The sequence below is a fragment of the Tupaia chinensis genome, unplaced genomic scaffold (genome assembly GCF_000334495.1).
Source record: "Tupaia chinensis unplaced genomic scaffold, TupChi_1.0 Scaffold142619_1, whole genome shotgun sequence".
Lineage (NCBI taxonomy): Eukaryota > Metazoa > Chordata > Mammalia > Scandentia > Tupaiidae > Tupaia > Tupaia belangeri.
This window is the reverse complement of record NW_006202465.1, coordinates 253,387-261,721: the sequence shown is the minus strand read 5'-3', so window position 1 is coordinate 261,721 and position 8,335 is coordinate 253,387. Positions and strand designations below refer to the sequence as shown.

General features: G+C 39.1%; 1 pseudogene; it reads right to left on the bottom strand.

Annotated features, from left to right (window-relative positions):
• Positions 1-1,050: 1,050 nt before the first annotated feature.
• On the bottom strand, positions 1,051-1,617 carry LOC102491828 (securin-like; annotated as a pseudogene).
• Positions 1,618-8,335: the final 6,718 nt, after the last annotated feature.

The following is an 8,335-nucleotide window of genomic DNA, read 5'->3' as shown; positions in this document are numbered from 1 at the left end:
AAAAAAAAAAAAGTTTGTGGAGGATCAGGTAGGTGGTTAAAGGGCCTGGATACCACATGAATGACTACTTGGTTTGAGTCCTGGACCTGGTGGCTTGAAAAACATGTCAGGTATATGTGCGTGCATGCCCAAAATTCTGAGAGGAGAATGGAGGAGAAGGGATTGCAATGTGGCCATACCCTTAGGGGTGTTCCCCCCCCCCACGTTCCTCTGGCAAGTGCACATGCCCCATAGCAATTTTTTTTAAAGTTCATAGAAAACAGTATTAAAGTATGAGTTTATTTTGGTGCAATTTTAAAAAAATCTATGTATAGAGAAAGAGAGACAGGGACAGTGAGAGGGAACATGAGAAACCATCCCTAGGAGGATGGCCACACCACAGGCTCTTTTCCATTTTCCTCCCAAGATCTTGAGCACATACATACATGCATCTAGTGTGAGTTTAAAGCCACCAGGTCTGGGAGTTGAACTGCAGTTGGTCATATGGGAGTACAATAACAACCGCCATGCCATTTACTGGCCCCTATCTTGTTGGTTTTTATGTGTGTGTGTGTGTGTGTGTGTGTGTGTGTGTGTGTGTAAATGCAGGTTTTTTTTAACATTTGAAAATAATTCCACGTAATTTTCTTCAACACAATACTGAAGAAAAATCATCTGCTTATCTTAAAACAAGCAGAAAAAATAGCTTATAAAATTCTATACTCTCTTATAACAATAATAAAAACCCTCTTAGTACACCAAAAACAGTAAGAAAGTTTTGCCGTAGGGGATATTCACTTGCCAGAGGGAGACAGACAAAGACAAAGAGGGAAAGTGAGGCATCTTCTCCCCAGGACGGGGGAATGGCCACATGACAACCCAATCTTCTTCATTCTCCTCTCAGGATTTTGGACATGCATGTGTGATTTCCAAGCCAGAAGGTCTAGAACTCGAACCTCAGTAGTCCTGTGAGAGTCCAGCATCTTAATCGTCACACCACCTGCTGGCCCTAAAATAATAATAATTAATAAGCCTACAACAATCCTGATACCTTTTTTTAGGAAGCAGCCATTAGCTAAAGAAATGCTTTATTAACACAAACACACACAAATTGTACAGCCCCAAGCAATTTAAATGTCTAGGTGAAGGGGTGCCCAGCTGTAACAGCTTTTCAGGTTCTCTCTCTTCATCAAGGATCATGAGAGGCACTTCATTTAAGGAGAAATGTGCAATTTGTTTCTCTTTATGGAGATCAAAACTTTCAAAATCTATGGGATTGAAGAGAAATAATTTTTTCTATTTATGGCTAGGGGTCATCTGAGGTAGTAACAGAGAGCTTTGCTTTCACAGTCTTCTCAGTCATTTTTCTTGCAGAGAAGGTTGGTTGTTTTGGTTTAAGGGGTTCATTAGTCTTTACTGACTTTTTGTAGCTCTCTTGACAGTTCCCAAAGTCTTTCTGGCACCTTTACATAAGACAGGTGGAACATCTAATATTTTGCCAACAGGTAGTGTTGAAACCTGAGATCTCCCATCTAAGGCTTTGACTGAGAGTCCAGAACCCAGCTTCAACCCATCTTTAGGAGCCACACAGATTCCTGGATCTCCATTTTCCTTATCAACAAAGATCAGAGTAGCCATTCTGGATTATTTGGTTACTCCCCAATCCTGATATTTTAATGGCACAACATAAAGGGCTTATTCTTTGATACCATAAGAGTAATGAAGATGTTGTTCACCACTTCTGTTTAAAAAGGTGTTATAAATCTTGTGTTGAATTACGGTAATAAAAAATATTTAATTTATTTTTCTTTTGGAGAGGTTTTTGCTATAGGGCGCGTGTGCTCACCAGAGAGAGAGAGACAGACAGACAGAAAGCGAGAAATCATCCTCCCCTCCCCTAGGGAGGATGGCCATGTGGCAATCCCTTCTCCTCCATTCTCCTCTTGGGATATTGGGCACACATGCACAGGTGCCTGGCGTGAGTTTAAGCCACCAGGTCCAAGACTCGAACCATGGTTGACTACATGGGAGTACAGTGATGCAGCCATTTCGCCATTTGCTGGCCCCAAAGATTTAACTTTCTTAAAGACTTTTTTGCATTAGAGCACATGTGCTCGCCAAAGAGAGAGAAAGACAGAAACAGTGATGGGACATTGCCACATCACAGTCCCTTCTCCTCCATTCTCCTCCTAGGATCTTGGGCACGCATGCACACATGCTTGGGATGATTTCCAAGCCACCAAGTCTGGGACTCAAACTGCTGTTAGCCATGTGGGAGTCCAACAAGATAACCACTATGCCATCTTCTGGCCCCAGGAAAAAATATGCTTAAAAATTAAAGAAATGAAGGGGCCTGAAGGTGCCAGAGTGGTTAAGGTGCTAGACTCCCACAGGGCCGACCATGGTTTGAGTCTTGGACCTGGTAGCTTGCTCTCTGGCTTTCTGTCTCTCCTCTTGTAAAATTAAAAAATAATAATAACAGATGAAATTAAATAAATAAATATTTTAAAATGAAATAAATAAAATTGTCATTATTTGGAGACAACATGAACACTATACAGAAAATTTTACAGGTTCTATAAACATACTATAAGAATGAATAAGTAAATTTAACAAGTAGCTGGGTACAAGATCAGTATTCAACACTGCATTGTAGTTTTATGTATCATCAACAATTAGAAAATGAAAAATTCAAATACACCATTTATGATTAAATGAAAGAATATCAAATACTTAAACTGACAAAGATGTATAAGACCTTTTTACAGTAAAATATAAATATTACTGACAAAACTCAGTGAAGACCTATATAAATGCATAAATACATAAAAATGCCAATCTCCCCAAATTGATGTGCAGATTCAATGCAATCCCAATTAAAATCATAATACTTAACAAAATTATCCCAGTTTTATCTAAAACTACAAAAGTACTCAAAAAACCTTTACCTTTTATTAATACTTTTCTTCTTTTATCATGAATAACTGATTTTCTCCATAGTTCCCCAATTTTAATTTTGAAAACAAAAATTTGACTGTACTAGTTTATCCACATAAGTATTTAAAACATTTTGCTCATTTGTAGGTGTCCATGTGGTATAATACAATTTTTTATTTGGTCTTCATCCCCAGATCCTGGCACAGAGCTCCTAAAACTTTTAATTTATTGAATGATAGGGGTGACACAAATGTTCTTTGTTTTGACGAGAGGACTTTTGGCAGCTTCCTATGTAACTTCAGGATGGATCTGGTCACCAGAAAGCCTTGATAAGAAGCTTGGAACTTTTCAGCCCCACCCCCTAACCGCTGAGCAGAGGAGACCAGTTGATATTAAGTTAATAATCAATCATGACTAAAAAAACCCTAAACAATAGTGTTTGAAGAGCTTCAGGTTGGAGAACATATACACATGCCAGGAGGATGGCGCAACCCCAAATCCACTGGACAGAGGATCCTGTGCTCAGGACCCTTCCAGACTACCTCTTCATCTGACTGTTCATTCGTAGCCTTTACAATAAACTGGTAAACAAAAGTTAAGTGTTTCTCCAAGGACTGTGAACCATTTGCAATCAAATCAGATTGCAGTCTGGCACTGCAATGGCGGCAGGGTGTCTGGGGAGATGCTATCCCAAATCTATCAACTTCTGTGAGTGCGTGTTGTATTCTTTTCTGGAGTTGAGGCATTTCAACTAGTTTCTGGTTTCTCCCAAAGGAAATTTCCCTTCACACGGTTGCCCAATCAGTGTGTTGGCAGGAGAAAGAAGGGTCCAGAGCTTCAGACTCTGTCGTCATGCTGATGTCGCTCCCTCTATTTTATTTACTTCTACTCTAATGTGTATTACTTCTTCCCTTCTGCTAGCTTTGGGTGTAGCTTGATTTTTTTCCCCTAATTCCTTTAGGTGTAAAGTCAGGTTATTGACTAAGAATCTGTCTTTCTTTTTTTAAAGGTAAACATTTAAAGTCATTCATTTCCCTTTGATCACCTCTTTTGCTGCATCTCATTAGCTTTGAGTTGTGCTTCATTTGCAGTCATCTCAAAGTATATTTTAAGTTCACTTGTAATTTCTTCTTTGGGCTGTTTTTTACTTTTTAATTGTCAGAGGGCACTTGTACTCGCCAGAGAGATGAGGGTGGGTTGAGGGGGGAGCATCCCTTCAATGGGGTGTGATCACAGTCTTCTCCATTTCTTCATTTTATGGGGATTTTGGGCATGTGCATACATGCATCTGACATGTGTTTCAAGCCACTGGAACAGGAATTCACACTGTGGTAGTCCATGTGAGATCTGGTACCCTTCCTTAACCACTAGGATATGGGACCAGACTGACTTAATGGTTTTAGAGTGTGTTTGGTTTCTACATATATGAAATTTCCAGTTTTCTGTTATTGATTTCATGTTTCCTTTCACTATGGTTAGAGAAAATACCTTTTATTATTTTGTTGTTAAATTTATTGAGGCTTCCCTTGGCCTCAATATTGTCTATATTAGATAATGCTCCATATGCATTTGAGAAGAACGTGTATGTTCCTGTAGGTAGGTGAGAAGTTTTATATATATCTTACATATGTTAGGACTGGTTGGCTTATACTGCTGTTCAAATCCTTTCTTTCTTTACTAACAGTCTGTTTAGTTGTTCTACCCATTATTGAGTGTAGGGTTTTGAATGCTACAATTATTATTATATAACTGTCCATTTCTCCTTTTAACTTGTCCGTTTATGCTTCATATATTTTGGGGCTCCTTTAATAGGTGCATGTATATTTACAATTGTAATGTTACCTTGACGAATTGACACGTTAGCTGTATATAATGTCCTTCTGTATGACAACGTTTTACTTAGTCTACTTTGTCTTTTATTAGCATAGCCACCTCAGTTTTCTTTTTGTTATGATTTGCAAGGGATATCTTTTCACATCCTTTCACTTTCAACCCATTTGTGTCTTTGAATATAAAATGAGTGTGTTAGGCAGTGTAGAGTAGGATTGTGGTTTTAAAATATATATTCTGGGAACCAGCAGGTGGTATCGTGGCTAGGGCACTGGACTCCCACATGGTCAACCACGGTTCGAGTGCCAGACCTTTCTTTCTCACTATGTCTCTTTCTTTCTCTCTCACTTCCTCTCTCTCTGTCTCTCTGTGGTGAGCACATGTGCCCTATAGCAAACTAAATAATAATAATGAATAAAATAAATGAATAATCACACACACATACATATTCTTCCCATCTTCCTTTTAATTGGAAAATTTATTTTTAATAACCATCATTTCTTGTTTCTGTATTTGGTATTTTGGCATTAAAGACCTTGCTGACCTTAGAAGTACAGCCCCTCCCAGGATTATTTTTAGAGATAGCAAACAACTCAACTGCAAGCATCTCTTACGTGCAAACTAACCAATCCAGAGTCAATATGACCAACCACCTCTTTTAGCAGGCTTTTTACACTCTGGACACTCCGGACTCTGACAGCCCCTATCACCTCAAAACCAGGTAACAGATAACTAGGGAGAGTTCTGACAACCCTGAGCCACTGAAAATATTCAAATTTGCCAATCCTAAGTCCGCTTACCCTGTCATATCTGTTTCTTCCCACATAAGAGCACGGTAAAGGCTCTTGCCTTCATTGCTCCCTCATTTTGTCTGCTTTCATGACTGACTCTGGTGCTTCTCCATGTGGTCCTCCGTGGCATGATGTATTTTCTGTTTCTAGGGATCTGTTATTACAAAAACTTATTTCTTCATGACAGTCATTTCTGTGTCTATGTATAAGTGATTTTTTAAAATTCTGGATATCAGGGCCAGGGTAAGGCACTGGACTCCCATGTGATAAACTGCGGTTTGAGTCCCGGACCAGGCTGCTCGAAACTCAGGCTGGGCGTGTGTGCATGTGTGCTCCAGATCCTGAGTGGAGAATGGCAGGGAGGGGATTGCAATGTGGCCAACCTCCCTGGGGTTGGTGGTGGTTATTTCTCACTTTCTGTCTCTCTGTCTCTCCAGTGCACACACCCTATAGCAAAAATCTCTCTATCAAAAAAATTCCTGGATATCTTCAAAACATTAATCCATTCACATTTAAAGTAATTATTTTAATTTGTTAGTGGGTGCATGAGCTCACCAGAGAGAGATAGAGAGAGAGGGAGAAGGTGGAAGTAACCTCCAGTGGGGGTGTGGTCATGTTGTAATCCCTTTTCTTCTATTTCTCCACCCTGTCAGAATTTTGGGTGTACATGCACAATGGGCTTGGCATATTTTCAAGCTACTAGGACCAAGATTCAAACTACACAATCACGGGAACCAGCGGTTAGCGTAATGGCTATGTCGCTGGGCTCCCATGTGGTTGACTGCGGTTCGCGTCCCAGACCCGGTGGCTTAAAACCCATGCCGGGCGTGTGTTCGTGCGTGCCCAGGATCCCTAGAGGAGAATGGAGGAGAAGGGATTGCGGCGTGGCCATCCCCTCTGGGGGGTGATTTCTCGCTTTCTGTCTCTCTGTCTGTCTGGCGAGCGCACGCGCCCTATAGAAAAAAAAAAACCTCTCAAAACAAACAAACAAAAAACTACACAATCACCATGTGAGATCTAGCTCCCTTAACCTTCAGGTCATGGGGCCCAAATCTAAAGTAATTACTAATAGGGAAAAAGTGGTCCTTTTTGCTGTTTATTACCTATACGTTTATGCCTCCTACTCTTTGATTCCCTTCAATTCCCTCTTACTGCTTTTTTTGATGATTAATTGATTTTTTTTCCTGTGTACTCTTTTGAACCTGTTCTCATTTCTTTTTCTGTGTGTTTTTAAGTTTTCCTTCGTTATAGATTCCTCCATGGAATTAAATGAATACTTATACTTTGTAAAAAGTTTTTGTTTTATGTATCATTACAATTTGATTTCAGTGCAAGGACTTTACAGTGCCATCCCTCCTTTATGTTGCCATTGTCACAAATAATATCTTTATAACAAGTGTGCATACTAACGTAACTTTATAATTATTGTTTCATGCATTTCTTTTAAGTCATGTAGGAAAAAAGAGGAGTTATAAACAATATGTGAAATATTACTTTTTATATTTAACTGTGTAGTTACCCTTACCATTGTTCTTCATTTCTTTGTATGATTTCAGATTAGATTAGAAGTCTTAGAGCCAGGAGTTGGCATGGTGTTTAAGGGCTCTTGGACTCCCACATAACCAACTGCAGTTTGAGTCCCAGACCTGGTGGCTTGCTTCTTCACTTTCCCTCTCTCTCTCTTGCTCTCGATCTCCTTCTTGTTCTGTGCCTCTAATATCAAACTAAAATAAATAAATAAATAAATAAAGTTAAATAAGATAATTCTTAATAAAAAAAGAAAGAAAGGAAGAAAGAAACCTTAGGTGAGGAGACCAGTGTAGTAAAGAGAGCATGAGCCTGGGTCATAGACCAGTTCTACCCCTAGGAAAAAATAAAAGAAGAAGTCTTGTAAGACTTCCCAGAGGTCAGTAAATGCAAATGAATCTACTCCTATGGTATGAATATACCTTAAGTTATTCAACCAATCCCCTATTAATTAATATGAAATGATTTCTATGTTTTTCCATGAAAAGAGATGCTGCCTGCAGTGAACATGCCTTTATTTCTATGGATTAAATTCCTGAATTAGGATTTCTTTCTTTTTCAAAAAAGAATTATTTTATTTAACTTTATTTATTAGTATAATTTTCGAGTTTGATCAGAGATAGAGAGAGGAAAAGTGAGAAAGCAAGCCACCAGGCCCGGGACTTGACCCACAGTCAACCATGTGGGAGTCCAGTGCCTTTAACCACCATGCCACCTGCCAACCCCTGAATTAGGATTTCTTGATCCAAATGTGTGTGTTCTCTTGCATTTCTCAGACTCACTTGCACATACATTGAGGACATAAAATGTAATATAAGATACTTCTAAAGTTTATAAACAACTCTGGGTGGTCCCTCTGGTTTCCTTTGAGTAACCTTGGAAACCATGTGTGCCACCTGGAATACACGACTATGAGATAATACTGGCTACGCAGTACACTAATCAATGGAACAGAGTCATACCAGAGAGCCAATAAAGCTCATTGAAATATGACATGAAAAAGTCATTGACTTTTTTGGGCCAGCAGGTGGCATGGTGGTTAAGGACACTGGATTCCCAGATGGCCAACTGCAGTTAGAGTTCCAGACCTAGTGGCTTGCTTTCTCACCTTCCCTCTCTCTTTCTTTTCCACTTGCTATGTCCCCCTCTAATAAATAAATAAATAAATAAATAAATAAATAAATAAAAAGTTAAATAAATAACTCTTTTAAAAAAGTAATTAATTGGAACCAGCAGTTGGCATAATGGCTATGTCGCTCAACTCTGATGTA